Source organism: Bufo bufo, chromosome 2 (assembly GCF_905171765.1).
Source record: "Bufo bufo chromosome 2, aBufBuf1.1, whole genome shotgun sequence".
Taxonomy (NCBI): Eukaryota; Metazoa; Chordata; class Amphibia; order Anura; family Bufonidae; genus Bufo; species Bufo bufo.
In genome coordinates, this window is record NC_053390.1 from 238673408 (window position 1) to 238692569 (window position 19162).

Consider the following 19162-nt stretch of genomic DNA (forward strand, 5'->3'; position numbering starts at 1 on the left):
CACTACGGAGTGCTTCCGTGGGGTTTGGTTCCGTACTTCCGTTCTGCAAAAAGATAGAACATATCCTATCTTTTTGCGGAACGAGCTGCGGCTGCCCCACGGTCGGTGTTCGTGCATTGCGTCCCGCAGCACGGCCACGGGGCGCACACGTTTATGTGCAGGAGGCCTTAAAAACATTAGGGTAGATTTACTAGTGAAAATGTGGCAGTCTTTTGCCACAATTTGGGCCTAAAAACTGGCATGCATGTGGTGCTTAGCGGAAGGTATGGCTTTGAGGGAAATGGAGCATGGCTTAAATGTACCTCCATGTGCTACAATTGTGGCACATTTTTGGAGTAAAACTAAACCAACTTATAGGTGGAATAGAATCAAACTAGACAGTCTAAAAATGTGAGAGAAGAACACTTCATTGCATATTGATTTGGAGATAATCACTGTTCACTTACAGCTATATCTTGGAGTCTGCAGCATAATGCTATAAAGCAATCTATCAAAACTACAGAGAGATCTCAATATTATAACTCCTGATTATACATGATAAGGAGCCAAAGTGTGGATGGAACATGTCAATCAGCTGAAGTTTTGCAGTCTAGATGGCATAATTAAATTTTCTTTTGCTCTGCCACTGAATATCATTGTAGTCTACTTTGAATTGTATATGAATAAGTATTTCCCTGCTTTAACAGAAGAAGCAGCATTTCTAACATTTGCTGAATATTTGTCTTCCCCGCTGTTCACATTAGCTATTGAGTCCTTGGTTGCAATTATTAGAAGGCTTCCCTATATCACAGTTTTTTGTCGATCAGGCTTAGAGGAGAAAGAGGGGGCTATATGCCGAAGACACCTTGCTATTTCTAGCAAATGCCAAGGAGCCCCTTTATGTAGCCATGAATACTATTTGCTAGACATGAATGAATCATTTCTACATGAATTGAATGTATTATGAATTTCCTGAAAGGTTCTAATTTTGGTGTATTTTGTGAATTGTTCTGCACAAATTACCCAAATGGTGGCCAGAGAGCGCTCCGTACAGTGTTATAATGTATTGGCTCAGATGAGCCGAAGCTATTACTTTATGAAGTCTAGCGAGACTTCGCATAATAACTTCATAAATTATTTTCTACTGTAAAAAAACATTTCCCGAACTCGGGTTTGGTTCCAAGGTACCATTTGGAACCGAACCCGAGTTCGGGATTTTTTTTTTACAGTAGTTATTAATTTATGAAGTTATTATGCGAAGTCTCGCTAGACTTCATAAAGTAATAACTTCGGCTCATCAGAGCCAGTACATTCTAATACTGTAAGGAGCGCTCGCTCCGTACAGTATTCAAACAAGTATTGTTTCATCCGAAGTCTATTTGCTCATCCCTAGTGGCCACCATTTTACTGTTCAGTGTGTTTAACCCCTTAAGGACACAGCCTTATTTCACCTTAAGGACCAGGCCATTTTTTGCAAATCTGACCAGTGTCACTTTAAGTGGTGATAACTTTAAAACACTTTGACTTATCCAGGCCATTCTGAGATAGTTTTTCCGTCACATATTGTACTTCATGACACTGGTAAAATGAAGTAAAAAAAATTCATTTTTATTTATAAAAAAATACCAAATTTACCAAAAATTTGTAAAAAATTGCAAATTTCCAAGTTTCAATTTCTCTACTTCTATAATATATAGTAATACCTACAAAAATAGTTATTACTTTACATTCCCCATATGTCTACTTCATGTTTGGATCAATTTGGGAATGATATTTTATTTTTGGGGGATGTTAAAAGGCTTAGAAGTTTAGAAGCAAATCTTGAAATTTTTCAGAAATTTTCAAAAACCCATTTTTTAGGGTCCAGTTCAGGTCTGAAGTCAATTTGTGAGGCTTACATAATAGAAACAACCCAAAAATGACCCCATTCTACAAACTACACCCCTCAATGTATTCAAAACTGATTTTACAAACGTCGTTAACCCTTTAGGTGTTCCACAAGAGTTAATGGCAAATGGTGATAAAATTTCAGAATTTCAGAATTTAGAATTTTTGGCAAATTTTCCATTTTAATAAATTTTTTCCAGTAACAAAGCAAGGGTTAACAGCCAAACAAAATGCTATATTTATTGCCTCGATTCTTTAGTTTGCAAAAACACCCCGTATGTGGCTGTAAACTACTGTACTGGCACACAGTAGGGCGTAGAGGGAAAGGTGTGCCGTATGGTTTTTGGAAGGCAGATTTTGCTGGACTGGTTTATTTACACCATGTCCCATTTGAAGCCCCCCTGATGCACCCCTAGAGTAGAAACTCCATAAAAGTGACACCATCTAAGAAACTACACCCCTCAAGGTATTCAAAACAGATTTTACAAACGTTGTTAACCCTTTAGGTGTTGCACAAGATTTAATGGAAAATAGAGATACAATTTAAAAATGTCACTTTTTTGGCAGATTTTCCATTTTAATATTTTTTTTCCAGTTACAAAGCAAGGGTTAACAGCCAAACACGGGCACAGAAGGAAAGGAATGCCATACGGTTTTTGGAAGGCAGATTTTGCTGGACTGTTTTTTTTTTACACCATGTCCCATTTGAAGCCCCCCTGATGCACCCCTAGAGTAGAAACTCCAAAAAAGTGACCCCATTTTAGAAACTACGGATAGGGTGGCAGTATTGTTGGTAGTAGTTTAGGGTACATATGATTTTTGGTTGCTCTATATTACGCTTTTTGTGAGGCAAGGTAACAAGAAATAGCTTTTTTGGCACCGTTTTTTTTTTGTTATTTACAACATTCATCTGACAGGTTAGATCATGTGGTATTTTTATAGAGCAGGTTGTCACGGACGCGGCGATACCTAATATGTATACAATTGTTTTATTTATCTAAGTTTTACACAATGATTTCATTTTTTAAACAAAAAAAATCATGTTTTAGTGTCTCCATAGTCTGAGAGCCATAGTTTTTTCAGTTTTTGGGCGATTATCTTAGTTAGGGTCTCATTTTTTGTGGGATGAGATGACGGTTTGATTGGCACTATATTCGGGTGCAAATAACTTTTTGATTGCTTGCTATTACACTTTTTGTGACGTAAGATGACCTATGTGGTCTGGCCGGTTCGGTATTAAATATACATTTCTATGCAACAATGAGATGCAAATAATATATTTTACCGAGGAGGTCAAAATCTCTCTTACCCGATATCTAGCAGTGTGTGAGTGGACTGTCACTGTCTGGCGTGGTCCTCGACGCGCGTTTCGCGTTTGCTTCTTCAGGAGGATAACATATTATTTGCATCTCATTGTTGCATAGAAATGTACAGGGTGGGCCATTTATATGGATACACCTTAATAAAATGGGAATGGTTGGTGATATTAACTTCCTGTTTGTCGCACATTAGTATATGTGAGGGGGGAAACTTTTCAAGATGGGTGGTGACCATGTCGGCCATTTTGAAGTCGGCCATTTTGAATCCAATTTTTGTTTTTTCAATAGGAAGAGGGTCATGTGACACTTCAAACTTATTGGGAATTTTACAAGAAAAACAATGGTGTGCTTGCTTTTAACGTAACTTTATTCTTTCATGAGTTATTTACAAGTTTCTGACCACTTACAAAATGTGTTCAATGTGCTGCCCATTGTGTTGGATTATCAATGAAACCCTCTTCTCCCACTCTTCACACACTGATAGCAACACCGCAGGAGAAATGCTAGCACAGGCTTCCAGTATCCGTAGTTTCGGGTGCAGCACATCTCGTATCTTCACAGCATAGACGATTGCCTTCAGATGATACGAGATGTGCAGCACCTGAAACTACGGATACTGGAAGCCTGTGCTAGCATTTCTCCTGCGGTGTTGCTATCAGTGTGTGAAGAATGGGAGAAGAGGGTTGCATTGATAATCCAACACAATGGGCAGCACATTGAACACATTTTGTAAGTGGTCAGAAACTTGTAAATAATTCATGAAAGAATAAAGTTACGTTAAAACCAAGCACACCATTGTTTTTCTTGTGAAATTTCCAATAAGTTTGATGTGTCAAATGACCCTCTTCCTATTGAAAAAACAAAAGTTGGATTCAAAATGGCCGACTTCAAAATGGCCGCCATGGTCACCACCCATCTTGAAAAGTTTCCCCCCTCACATATACTAATGTGCCACAAACAGGAAGTTAATATCACCAACCATTCCCATTTTATTAAGGTGTATCCATATAAATGGCCCACCCTGTATATTTAATACCGAACCGGCCAGACCACATAGGTGTTATCTATACCCGATATACCTGTATTATATGTCCAAGACAGCTGGAGACAGCTTACATGATAGATATGCTGCTCTAGACACATAGCATGCAGAGTCTCCACACTTCTGTTGTGGATGCTGCAGTGATTTTCTACCACTTTGCTACAGTGTTGTTGTGAGCTGCCGCTGTGGGCACTTTGTATTGTCTCTACACATGTGTATTTGTATTTATGTTTTTATGTCTTAATAAAGATTTGATATTTTGGGTATTATATAGTACCTGTTTTCTTTTGTTGGTATATATATTAAGGAGGTACACCCGTGCTAGCACAAGGCTGTGTTGATCCAGTTGATTATTTTTTTTTATTTATGTAAGTTTTACACAATGATTTCATTTTTGAAACAAAAAAAAACATGTTTTAGTGTTTCCATAGTCTAAAAGCCATCGTTTTTTCAGTTTTTGGGCGATTATCTTGGGTAGGGTATGATTTTTGCGGGATGAGATGACGGTTTGATTGGTACTATTTTGGCTTACATGCGACTTTTCTGATCACTTTTATTACTTTTTTTGGGAAGTAAGGTGGGCAAAATTTACATTTTCTCATAGTTTATATTTTTTTATTTTTATGGCGTTCACCTTGCAGGGAAAGTAACATGACCGTTTTATAGATCAGGTCGTTACGGACGCAGCGATACCTAATATGTGTAGTGTATTTTATTTTTTTATTTTTATTCAGTGATAAATGTGTTTTTTTTTTATCTTTACTTTTTTCACTTTTTTTACATTTTTTTTTACCCAGACCCACATGGTTCTTGAAGATTTAGTGGGTCTGATGTCTCTATAATATAGTACAGTACACTATATAGTGTATTGTACTGTATTTTACTTACACTTTGTGCCTTTAGCACAGATCTGTTCAGCACCATGGACAGCAGGATGCCTGAGAAGGCGTCCTGTTGCCATGGGAACCTTCCCCGTCTGCCACAACTGAGCAGACGGGGAAAGGGAAGGAGGGGAGCTCCCTCCCTCTGTGACCCCATCCTGTCTGGGAGCTGCAAAGGCACAACAGCCCCCCGATGGGAGAGGGAGGGAGCTCCCTGACTGTTAACCTTTTCCATACAGAGGTCCGTACAGACCGCGGTATGGAAAGGGTTAAACGGCTGACATCACAGCACAGATGTCAGCCGTTTATACCAGAGTCTCAGAAATGTGCTGACACTCTGGTATAACCACTGGACGCCAATTAATATATTCAAGAGAAGGCGGGCGGAGTATCGCGATCCTGCCTCCCGCACCACCCGCACCGCCTGCAACCCCCCCCTGCACCACCCGCCGGCATAAAATCATTCAGGGGTGCGGGGGGGGGGTGGGGGGTGAAAAATCTATATTTTCGGCATATTAAAGTTTCTGATCCCGCGGTCAAGGACCGAGGAAATCAGAAACTGCAGAAAGCACAGCAAACCGCAGGTCTGAATTGACCTACGGTTTGCTGTGATCGCCGACACGGGGGGGTCATGGGACCCCCCGCGCATTTAGCCTAGGTGCCTGCTCAATGATTTGAGCAGGCACCTTGTTCCGATCACTGCCCGCTGGGCGGCGGTGATCGGAACAACACATGACATACCGGTACGTCATGTGTCCTTAAGGACTCGGGAAACATGCCGTACTGGTACGTCATGTGTCCTTAAGGTGTTAAACAGGCTTTGAGTCACGCCTTGCCCTGTGAATATGTGGAGATCTGTCAGACTGGCTGCACATGTCTGACTTCTTTGTTTGTTTTGATTTGGGTTTGAGCTGGATCCACCTTCCCTCAGGTGTACTGGGTTTCATTGCTAGTGAGGCTATTTATCCCTCCTTCCCCCAGTGGCCTGTGCGGGTTATAGTTCTTTCCTGGGAGCACTTTATTTATGGTGGATCATCTGCTCCAGCTCTGCTCAAGATAAGTCCTCTCCTTCATTTCCCTTTGTGTGTATTAGTTAGGCCTCTAGGGAGATGCTTGCTTCCTCCTGGTTTGAAGAAGCAGGTTGCCTCTTTCCTTTTCCCTGCTGCTTAGGGTTTGCCCAGGGTATTTAAGTTTAGGCACGAGGGCATGTGGATATCCACCCTAATGGTATGCACATGGGCACAGCAGTTTAGGGAAAGCTTTTAGGGATTGCTAGGAGGTGACCCTTTTCTCCCTAGCTTTTGGGCCTAGTCGTTTGTTCTGTTTGTTTTCCCGTGTTTGGTTATTTCCCCGCTTACCTACCTATCGTGACATTATAACCCGCCCAAAAACTGTCATATCCCTGCTGTTTGCGAAATGGAGGCTATGGATGCCTTGGTTGATCGCATGCAGGGATTATCGCTGGAGGTTGCTGATCTCCGCAGTTCTGTTGCACAGTGTCAGAATGCTCTGGCGTCTGGTGCCGTTGGAGGAAATCAGGTCTGCTTAGAGCCTAAAGTCGCTCTCCCTGATAGGTTCTCAGGGGGTGGTGATGACTTTATTCGGTTCAGGGAGTTCTGCAGGTTGTATTTTCGTCTGCGGCTGATGTCATCTGGTGACGAGAATGAAAGAGTGGGGATCATTATATCTCTGCTCAAAAGGGCCGCGCAGTCCTAGGCTCTTTTTCTCTGCTGACCGGTTCACCATCCCTCAGGTCGGTGGATGAATTTTTTAGAGCCTTGGGCTTGATTTATGATGACCCAGACCGGGTTTCTATGGCTGAATCTAAGCTGCGCAGTTTGTTACAGGGACAACGTACTGCAGAGTCGTATTGTGCAGAATTTAGAAGATGGGCAACTGACTCGGGGTGGAATGATTCTGCACTCCGGAGTCAGTTCTGTCAGGGGCTATCTGAGAGGTTGAAAAATGCCCTTGCTTTTCATGAGTATCCCGATTCATTGGAGACGGCCATGTCTTTGGCTGAGCGGCTTGATAGACGTCTTAGAGAAAGGGATAAGATTCCTCTCGAGCAGGGGGTCCCGTCTGTAAGTGGATCTGTCCCACCTAGTCCCCGGGGTAATATGACTTTTGAATCTGGGGCAGGAGAGGAGCCTATGCAGTTGGGCCAGGTTTTCTTTCACTCAGGTGATAGGGATTTTAGGAAGCTGAATAAGCTATGTTACTTCTATGGAAAAGAAGGTTATTTTGTTTGTGCATGTCCTTTTGTTAAACCTCAAAGCGGTAATGAAAAACTATGGAGGTATTCACATAAAGAGAAAAAATAGACTTCACTGACTCTTGGTAGTGTGAATGGGGAGTCTGAGCAAGCAAATATGCATTCTTCCTGCAATACCCATTTCCTCCTGGTTGCCATGGTGGCGCTAAACTCAGGAAATTTTGATTTTGAGGTCTTTTTTGACAGTGGTGCGGGGGTAAACCTTATTGATTTTCAGTTCCTCCAAAATCTTGGTTTTAGAACTAGCACTTTAGATAAAGAGATACCAGTGTTTGCTATTGATTCCTCCCCTCTCTCACAAAAGAGGCTTACTCATATCTTTCATGACATTCAGTTAAGGGTGGATGATTCACATGTTGAGTCGATTTCTTGTTTTGTTATGAAGGGCTTGCCTGCTCCGATGGTTCTCGGTTTACCGTGGTTTATAAGGCATAACCCTACTATTGACTGGCAAACAAGACAAATCAGTAGCTGGATTGAATTTTGTTCGGACAACTGTCTTTGTGCTTCTATCTCAGGGGTGTGAACTACAGTCCTACCTCAGTTTCTCTCTGATTTTGCGGACGTATTCTCGGAGGGTGGAGTTCAGGAGCTGCCTCCCCATCGAGAATATGATTGTCTAGTCAATCTCATCCCTGGAGCTAAACTGCCAAAATCCCAACTATACAACCTTTCCCAACCTGAAAGAGAAGCTATGCGGAAGTATATTGCTGAGAGTTTGGCAAAGGGACATATTAGGCCATCTAAGTCCCCTGTGGCCGCCGGCTTCTTTTTCGTAAAAAAAGTGTTTATACCGTGTTTAGATTTCCGGGAATTGAATCTCATTACGGTACGTGATCTGTATCCCCTTCCTTTGATTTCTGCTCATTTGATCAAATTGTCGGAACCAAGGTGTTCTCCAAGTTGGATTTAAGAGGAGCTTATAATCTGATCAGAATTAAGGAAGGAGATGAGTGGAAAACGGCCTTCAATACACCCAAAGGTCATTTCGAGAATCTTGTCATGCCCTTTGGTTTAACTAATGCGTTAGCGGTCTTTCAGCGATTTGTCAGTGATATTTTCCATCATTTAGTGGGAAGGTTCATTGTTATTTACCTTGATGATATACTAATTTACTCACCTGATTTGGAGACCCATCAGGATCACGTAAGACAGGTGTTGTCAATCCTTTGGGAGAATAAATTGTATGCAAAATTGGAAAAATGTGTATTTGCTGTCCAGGAGGTATCGTTTTTAGGATACCTGCTTTCTGTTTTCGTATGGAACCCGAAAAAATGGTCCGGGCGATACTAGAATGGGACCGGCCTGAGAATCAGAAAGCTCTGATGCGGTTTTTGGGTTTTACCAATTACTACAGAAAATTAATCTTGAATTATTCCACCATTGTAAAACCTTTGACAGATATGACTAAAAAAGGCGCCGACTTTTCTGTCTGGTCGGATGAGGCATTACAGGCCTTTTCTGCTATTAAGAAATGTTTTGCGTCTGCTCCCATTCTAATGCAACCTGATGTGTCTCAACCGTTCATCGTGGAGGTTGATTGCATCAGAAGTGAGTTCGGAGCAGTTTTGTCGCAGGGTCCATCCCCTAGCAAATGGCGTCCGTGTGCTTTTTTCTCCAAGAAACTCTCGGCCGCTGAAAGAAATTATGATGTAGGAGGTACAGAGTTTCTGGCCATTAAATTGACCTTTGAAGAATGGCGTCATTGGTTGGAGGGGGCTACTCATCCTATTACGGTATATACTGACCACAAGAATTTAGCTTACTTGCAGTCTGCTAAGCGCCTGAATCCTAGACAGGCTAGATGGTCACTGTTTTTTACTAGGTTCAATTTTGTGGTCACCTTTCGCCCTGGGGTTACAAACATCAAGGCAGATGCATTGTCACGTAGTTTTCCTGGGGGGAGTGATTCGGAGGATCCTACACCAATTTTGGCTGATGGGGTGGTGGTTTCCGCTCTTTACCCCGAGTTGGAGATGGAGGTGTTGGGGGCCCAGGAGGAGGCCCCTGATTCTTGTCCTCCAGACAAGTTATTTGTTCCTGTTGAACTGCGATACAAGGTGTTCAAGGAACATCATGATACGGTCCTTGTGGGACATCCTGGAAGCAAATTCACCATAGATCTTATTTGCTGGAGATTCTGGTGGCCAGGGTTGCGCAAGGGTGTGGAGGGTTATGTGACAGCTTGTGAGACCTGTGCACGCAGGAAGGTGGCTCACACTCGGCCTTCAGGATCCCTTCTTCCTTTATCCATCCCGTCTCGTCCTTGGACGCATTTGTCCATGGACTTTATTACCGATTTACCGAGTTCCTCTGTGAAAACTGTGATTATGGTGGTAGTGGACCGCTTCAGTAAGATGGCCCACTTTGTACCGTTGCCTAGCTTGCCCAATGCCAAAACTCTTGCTCAGGTTTTTATTGATAACATTGTGAAACTACATGGTATTCCCTCTGATGTGGTGTCTGATAGGGGGGACGCAATTTGTTTCCAGGTTTCAGAGGACGTTCTGCTCTCGTCTGGGAATTCAACTGTCTTTTTCTTCAGCTTTTCATCCCCAGTCGAATGGTCAGACAGAGCGCACTAACCAAAACCTGGAGACCTATTTGAGGTGTTTTGTTAACGAGAACCAGGATGACTGGTCCTCGTTCTTGTCTTTAGCCAAATTTGCCTTGAATAACCGTAGACAGTAGTCCACTGATAAGTCGCCATTCTTTGGCGCATATGGTTTTCACCCACAGTTTGGTACTTTTTCTGGGACTGGATCTTCTGAGATGCCAGAAGAGGAGAGATTCTCTTCTGCCTTGTCATCTATCTGGCGGAAGATCCAAGTTAATTTGGAAAAGATGGGTGAAAGATATAAACGGATGGCTGACAGGAGACGTATGACTGGTCCGGACCTGTGTGTGGGTGATTCAGTGTGGTTGTCTACTAGAAACATTAAGCTGAAGGTACCATCTTGGAAATTCGGTCCAAGATTTATTGGCCCTTGCAAAATCTCAGCGATTGTCAACCCGGTGGCATTTCGTCTGGATCTTCCGCAGACCTGGAAGATCCATAATGTGTTTCACAGGTCTTTATTAACCTCCTCCGGACACAGGGCGTACAGGTATGCTCTTATGTCCTGGTACTTAAGAACACAGAGCGTACCTGTACGCCCTGTGTAGTTTCGATCACCGCCCCGCGGTGATCGGAACCCCGTGCCTGCTCAAATCATTGAGCAGGCACCTGGGGCAAATGCGCCGGGGGGTCCTGTGACCCCCCCATGTATGCGATCGCAAAAAAACGTAGGTCAATTCAGACCTGCGGTTTTCAGCGTTTCCGGGTTATTCGGGTCTCTGAGGACCCGATAACCCGGAACAGGATGGTGATGGTGGTGTGATTTTACCCCACCAATCACCATCCTGCGATTCTGAGTGGTGATGGTGACATCACCTCTCAAGATCGCCTCTGATTGGTTGGTGGGCGGGACGGCGGGAGATTCAAAAGTTGCAAGCGCTCCTCTCCTCCTCCTTTTGTGTTCTGGAGCTGGAGGAGAGAGGAGCTGCCTGCACATCTTCATCCATCGGTGCCAGCATCACCCCATCTGTGCCCCCCAGGACCCTATCTGTGCCCCCAGCAGGTACATAGGGAAAGCATAGGGAAAGTTTGGGTTAGGCAGGGAAAATAAAGGGAAAGTTAGTTTGATAAACTTTTATTGCATCACCCTAAGTTAGGGTGTCTGGGGTCCACAGCACAGCTGTGTGACCCTAGACCCCACAGGGGTGCTGCCGCTTACCCCCCCCCAACTTTTTTGGGGTGCAGGATTTATTTTTATTTTTTTGTGTATGCTGACTGTGGCCGGCACTCTTAGCGTCTGGCCACTGTTAGCGCATCGCACAACCCACCGCTGATCAACTTCGGACGGTTGATCAGCAGTTTAGAATTATTCTTTTCACATTTTTTGCCCTTTTTCTTTGTTAGTTTTTTTTTTTCTGTAGTTTTAGGGTGAGTTTGTGAACACCCGTGCCCCCACACACACGCACACCAAATAAAGATTTACACACACGCACATACACACGCAGACACACACTCCCCTATGGCCCGCCAGACGTTCTCGGCCGAGGAGGCATATGCCCAGCTTGCCTCCAACTCCGAGAGTCCCAGTGAGGACGAGGATGACCCCACTTTCCTGTTGTCATCCGCTTCCTCATCATCATCTAGCGATAATGATGAGCCCCCAAGGCGGCGGAGACGCCGCCAGGTGGAGCAAGGGGACCTCCATGATAGGGACCCTGTGGCCCAGCCTAGTACGAGCAGCTCTGAGGCTCGTACTAGTTTTCCGGCCCACCAGTTAAATCCACCGGAGCACCCTGCCGGTGAACCTGTCTGGTGTAGCCCAGAGCGATACGAGCCCGTGATTCCTGATTTTGTAGGCCAATCAGGAATCCAGATTTCCACAGTGGGCTACACTGAATATGACATTTTTTGTCATTTTTTCAGTGACCCACTGGTAAATCTGATGGTGGAGCAGACAAACCTGTACGCCCAACAGTTCGTTGCTCAACACCCGGGCTCCTTTTTGGCCAGGCCCGGTGGCTGGACGCCGGTCAGTGCAGCCGAAATGAGGACATTTTGGGGCCTCGTGCTGCATATAGGCCTGGTCAAGAAACCTAGTGTCAGGCATTACTGGAGTGGGGACGTCCTCTACCAGGCCCCACTTTACAGTACGGCCATGACACGCTCCCGGTTTGAAGCCATCCGGAAATGTCTGCATTATTCAGATAATGCAGCATGTCTCCCCCAAGGTGATCCTGCCTATGACCGTCTGTATAAGATACGGCCAGTCATCGATCATTTTGGGGACAAATTTGTACAGGCCTATGTACCTGGAAGGGAGGTCGCGGTTGATGAGTCTCTCATTGCGTTTAAGGGGAGACTCATTTTCCGCCAGTATGTGCCCTCCAAGCGGGCGAAGTATGACGTGAAGCTGAACAAACTTTGTGAGAGTACCTCAGGGTACACTTACAAGTTTCGTATATACGAGGGGCGAGATTCCCGTATTCAACCCCCAGAATGTCCCCCCACTCTGGGTGTTAGCGGGAAACTTGTGTGGGACCTTATGTAACCACTGCTAGATAAGGGTTACCACCTTTACGTGGATAACTTTTATACTAGTATCCCCTTGTTCCAGTCCCTTGCCTCCAGATCCACGTCCGCTTGTGGGACCGTGTGGAAAAATCAACGGGGCCTCCCTGCAAACCCCCTTCAGGTACCTATCCCCAGGGGTGCGACCCGTGCCCTTACCACTGGAAACCTGTTGCTGGTCAGATATAAGGACAAGAGGGATGTCCTTGTACTGTCCACAATTCATGGTAACGGCATCACCCCTGTCCCTGTGCGAGGTACCGCGGCAACGGTCCTCAAACCCGATTGTATCGTCAACTACAATCGGTATATGGGAGGAGTTGATCTCTCTGATCAAGTCCTCAAGCCATATAACGCCATGCGCAAAACCCGGGCATGGTACAAAAAAGTTGCGGTCTACTTGGTACAGGTTGCCTTGTACAACGCTTTTGTACTATCCCGACTGGCAGCACAGGGACATTCTTCCAATTCTATGAGGCAGTCATCAAGGCCCTGATCTTTTCGGACCGGGAAAGAGCAGGCCAGAGTACCTCGGGTACTGGAGGCGCCCGGATCGTCCCTGGCCAACACTTTCCAGGTGTGGTCCCCCATACTGGAAAGAAGGGACGAACCCAAAAAAAGTGCAGAGTGTGTCGCAGGAGGGGGATACGGAAGGACACCACTACTCAGTCCGACACGTGCCCCGATCATCTGGGCCTCTGCATTGACGGTTGCTTCAGGGAGTACCACACTTCCATGGAGTACTAAATTTATATCCCAATTTAGCACTGACATCGGATAAAAAAAACTGGTTCTCAGACTTGAGACACCCAAAAAAAATAAAATAATTTATTAAAAGTAGACATATTAGTTATCGCCGCGTCGGTAATAATCTCCTCTATAAAAATACCCCATGACCTAACCCCCCAGATTAACACGGTCCAAAAAAATAAATAAAAACGGTGGAAAAAAAGAACTTTTTTGTCACCTTACCCAACAAAAATTGTAATAGCAAGCGATCAAAAAGTCCTATAGCCCCCAAAATAGTGCCAATAAAACATCCTCTCATCCCGCAAAAAATGAGCCCCTACATAAGATAATTGGCTAATAAAAAAATTACTCAGACTTTAGAGATACAAAAACTTTTTTTTGTATCAAAAAGGATAATATAGTCTGAAACCTAAATAATTGAAAAAAAGTAGACTTATTAGGTATCGCCACGTCCGTAAGAATCTCCTCTATAAAAATACACCATGACCTAACTCCCCAGATTAACGCGGTCCAAAAAAAAAAAAACGTTGCAAAAAAAGAACTTTTTTTGTCACCTTACCCAACAAAAATTTTAATAACAAGCGATCAAAAAGTCCTATAGCCCCCAAAATAGTGCCAACAGAACCGTCCTCTCATCCCGCAAAAAATGAGCCCCTACATAAGATAATAGGCTAAAAAAATAAATAAAAATGACTCAGACTTTAGAGATACAAAAACATCTTTTTTGTATCAAAAAGGATAATATAGTCTAAAACCTAAATAATTGTAAAAAAAAGTAGACTTATTAGGTATCGCCACGTCCGTAAGAATCTCCTCTATAAAAATTCCCCATGACATAACCCCCCAGATTAACACGGTAAAAAAAAAAAAAAAAAAAAAGTGCCAAAACAGCTAATTTTGGCACTTTTCCATTTCAATCCGTTTTTTCCAGTAACAAAGCAAGGGCTAACAACCAAACAAAACTTAAAATTTATTACCCTGATATTGCAGTTTACAGAAACGCCACATTTGTGGTCGTAAACTGCTGTATCAGTAAAAGGGAGGCCGCAAAAGGAAAGGACCGACATGGTTTCTGGAAGGCCGATTTTTATGGCCTTTTTTATTGACACCATGTCCCTTTTGAAGCCCTCCTGATGCCCCCCTAGAATTTCAATTTTTGGTAACCTTGCCTCACAAAAATGTAATATAGAGCAACCAAAAATCATATGTACCCTAAAAATAATCCCAACAATACCGCCACCTTATCCCGTAGTTTCCAAAATGAGGTCACTTTTAGGGAGTTTCTACTCCAGGGGTGCATCAGGGGGGTTGAAACAGGACACGGTGTAAATAAACCGGTCCATAAAAATCAGCCCTCCAAAAACCAAATGGCGCACCTTTCACTCTACGCCCCGCTGTGTGGCCGTACAGTAGTGTACGGCCACATATGGGGTGTTTCTATAAACGGCAGAGTCAGGGCAATAAAGATACTGTCTTGTTTGGCTGTTAACCCTTGCTTTGTTAGTGGAAAAAATGGGTTAAAATGGAAAATTAGGCAAAAATAATGACATTTCAAAATTTCATCCCCATTTGCCAATAACTCTTGTGCAACACCTGAAGGGTTAACGACGTTTGTAAAATCAGTTTTGAATACCTTGAGGGGTGTAGTTTCTTAGATGGGGTCACTTTTAGGGAGTTTCTACTCCAGGGGTGCATCAGGGGGGTTGAAACAGGACACGGTGTAAATAAACTGGTCCATAAAAATCAGCCCTCCAAAAACCAAACGGCGCACCTTTCACTCTACGCACGCTGTGTGGCCGTACAGTAGTGTACGGCCACATATGGGGAGTTTCTGTAAACGGCAGAGTCAGGGCAATAAAGATACAGTCTTGTTTGGCTGTTAACCCTTGCTTTGTTAGTGGAAAAAATGGGTTAAAATGGAAAATTAGGCAAAAAAATGAAATTTCCAAATTTCATCCCCATTTGCCAAACAACTAGTACAACGTTCTGGAATGGCCATCTCAGTCCCCAGACCTGAATATAATTGAAAATCTGTGGTGTGACTTCAAGAGAGCTGTCCATGCTCGGAAGCCATCAAACCTGAATGAACTAAAGATGTTTTGTAAAAAGGAATGGTCCAAAATACCTTCAACCAGAAACCAGACTCTCATTGGAACCTACAGGAAGCGTTTAGAGGCTGTAATTTCTGCAAAAGGAGGATCTACTAAATATTGATTTCATTTCTTTTTTGTGGTGCCCAAATTTATGCACCTGCCTAATTGTGTTTAAACAATTATAGCACACTTTCTGTAAATCCAATAAACTTCATTTAACTTCTCAAATATCACTGTGTGTGTCTCCTATATGATATATTTTCGCATCCCACTGTAATACTAAACCTAATATGGACCTCTAACCCTAAGACTGACCTTAATCCTAATACTGGCCCCTAATGCTAATACTAGGCCTAACCCTAATACTGGCCCCTAACTCTAATGCTATGACTAAGCCTAATACTGGCCCATAACCTAATACTATACCTTACTCTAATACTGGAACCCATATATGATGTATATATGTATTGCACATGGTTCTGGTGCTGTATGTATGTAATGAACTTGGTTCTGGTGCTGTATTTAACTTATGGTATTGGTTTTGGTGCTATATTTATATAGTTGATTCTAGTGCTGTATTTGACTTATAGGCTTGGTTCTGGTGCTATATTTATGTAGTTGATTCTGGTGCTGTATTTATGTAGTGAACTTGGTTCTGGTGCGTATTTATGAGGTGAACATAGTTCTGATGCTGTTTTTGCGTTTTGAACAAGGTTCTGGTGCTGAAGCCATGCAGTGAACTTAGTTCTGTTGCTGTGTTTGACTTATAGGCTTGGTTCTGGTGCTGTATGTTTGTAGTGATCTTGGTTCTGGCATTGTATTTGTGTGTTTAACATGCATCTGATGCTATACTTTGATCTAATACTATTCATTCACATCTGAGTCCGGGCAACTGTCACAGATTCTGTCAAAAAGACCAGACAAAAAAGTCCTGGATGCAAGACTTTTTTGTCCAATAAAGAAGTAGTATCCTGAGCAGATCCTATTATAGTCAGAGTCTCTTCAGCTCAGGAGTAAGTAAATCTGGTCTCTCTAATGATCAAGGTATTGCTACGGACTCAATCGTGTACTGTATCTGGCATTGCATAGTTGTGTGCGATCCCAACATGAAAACACAATCTGTCGCCTATCGATGTCGCCTTTTTAATGATTTGAAGCCTATTTACCTGTACTGCCTTTATATGCCTTTATATGGTAGGAAAAGTTAAACAGGTTAAGGTCAGCCGCTACAAATAGGCCAGTGCTATGTGATTGCCCCCAGGCTAAAATTTGCCACCCAGACCCTGCCTCAGAGGCTGAAAGACAAGAAGCTCATGCTGTGCACTAAGCCTTGCTGGAAGATACCCAGCCACCATTATTTCTCAAAAAAAGCCATCCCTGCCTTGAGCTATTGTGGCAGAGAGAACGTGGGCTGCTCCTTGCAATTTCCGCTGTGCACCAAGGTTCAATCCATGGTGGGCACCTGGAGTAGCTGTTATAGGCAGGTTCAGTACATGTCTTTCACTGCCCACTGGTTCAATGTTTTTTGCAGCATAGACAAGGCTTTGAATTTGCTGCTACTGGATGTACCGTACCGCTAGTTATATTTTGTAGAAAGCGAAAAGAAACTCTTATACATTCAATTCGGGCCTGATTCTTCAAACTACATTTCCACTTCACAGATGTCCAGGAAGAAATGGCCTGAGGAAGTGCACCATGACACATCTCATCAGGGTCGCTACCATTCCAGTCTTCTGCACTGGCTCTTCAGGGGTTAGCTGCACATGGGGTGGGGCCAGCAACTCGGTGCACCTCACCTTTCCAGTGATGGTCACACATCTCATTGCACTGAAGCCCTCACAGGCATCATTTTAATATGCAAGATCAACCCTGTTAGGCAGTATGAATGGTTTAGTAGGGTTGATCCTGGTGACAGGTACTCTTTAATCATGTCCTAACTGAACCAGTTTTCACATTCCTGAAAAAGCCAAATTTTGCAAATCTGATGTGCCATTTTATGTAGCAATAACTTTAGAATGCTTTCCAAGCCATTTTGAGATAGTTTTTTTCATGACAGTGGTTAGTGGTAAATGTGGGCCATTAGGTTTTCCTTTATTTATAAAAAAAATTTTAAGAAGATTTTGAAAAATTTGCATGCTTTAAAATTTTCATGAAACTTTCCCAAACTGACTTTTATAAGTACAAATTCAGTTCTGATGTGACTTTGAGAGACTTATAAATTGGAAACCACCCATAAATTACTCCATTTTAGAAACTACACCCCTCATATTATTTAAAACTGATTTATTTCAAAAACTGTGTTAACCCTACAGCAAATAAAGCAAAATGGAGGTGAAACGTAAAAATTAAATCTTTTACATATTTTCTATTGGAATCTATTTTTTTCTGTAACACAGCATGTGTTAACAGAAAACACTGATTCTGAAGTTTAGAGAAACACCCCATATGTGGTTATAAACTGCTGTATAGGCACACAGCAGGGTGCAGAAGGGAAGGAGGCTGTTGGCTTTTGTAAGGCAGAGGTACCTCAACAGTGGAAACCCCCAAAAAGGAATTTATTGAGGGATGTAATGATTGCTTTGATCCCACAATTTTTTCATAGAATTTAAAAATTATTGGCTGTAATTTATTAAGTAAAAATTAATGCACAGCAGATGGTGCAAAATGGAAAGTGATAATTGCAATTTTTCCACAGATATACCATTTCAGTACCCAGTATGTTGCGCCCAGTGTTTGTCAGTGTGAAAAGTAAGCCCTCTTATTATTTTGCTGTGCTACCTGGTTTTTAGAAACACTCATACAGCATTACAATGTATTGCCTCTGTGGAGGTAAAATTAGTTTTACCCAAAGTTGCGCAAGACTTTGTTGAATGAATTTGGTAATCAGTTTTGCATCTTTAAAAACATTTCCCCTTAGTGACCAAGCACATTTTTAAAGAATTGCATTCCAAGAGCTAGAACTTTTTTGTTTTTTCATAAATGTACTTGTAGGAGGTCTTATTTTTTGCAGGACAAGTTATAGTTTTTAATACACCATTTTAAGTACATGTAATGATTGATTAAAGCCAGCCGTTTAGCTAAAACCCCCTTTGTTTACGTCAGTAAAAACACGTATGGGTGGTCACTAAGGGGTTAAATAACAATCTGAAGTCGGTTTGTATGTTGGAAAAAGTGGAACAGGTGATCTGTAAATATGGTGTGCTTTTTGAATACCATATTTCTCAATATATTTACACAAGATAGCTGTCATAAATATAATACATTGATACAGCTCCCTCATGCAGATCTAAATTTTCTGCTTCCCTTCACAAAGTATACTATAAAAGTGTCTGCCTGTAGTCACCACTAGGTCATTGAACTCATTGAAGCTGTTAAAATCTCTGTGTACTGGGCTCCCCTAATGGTGGCAGCTTGAAAACTCTGTGGATTTATATTGGAAAGCTGAAGTTCACAGCTGACCCCCTCTCCCAACCAACGGCCCCCTCCATGCAAGTGCGGCACTTATTATGTATACAACTTTTTAGTGCTGGGGTACATTGTGTTTAGTCATACATAATGTAATGTTATACTGTATATATACTTTGCCATACATGAAATACATAGAAGGGTTGGGTCTGCAAGAGTGGTTGCTGCTGATTCTAAGCGATTTAATAGACTAGCTTGACCTTGACTGTTCATCATGTCACATAATAATGCAGAAATAGAATACAACTATCAGAACTGATCTGCAGATATTGAAACATATTTTTTAAACTCTCTTTTTTCTTGATTAGTGGATTCAGTGCAGTACATAATTTCACTGTTGATACAC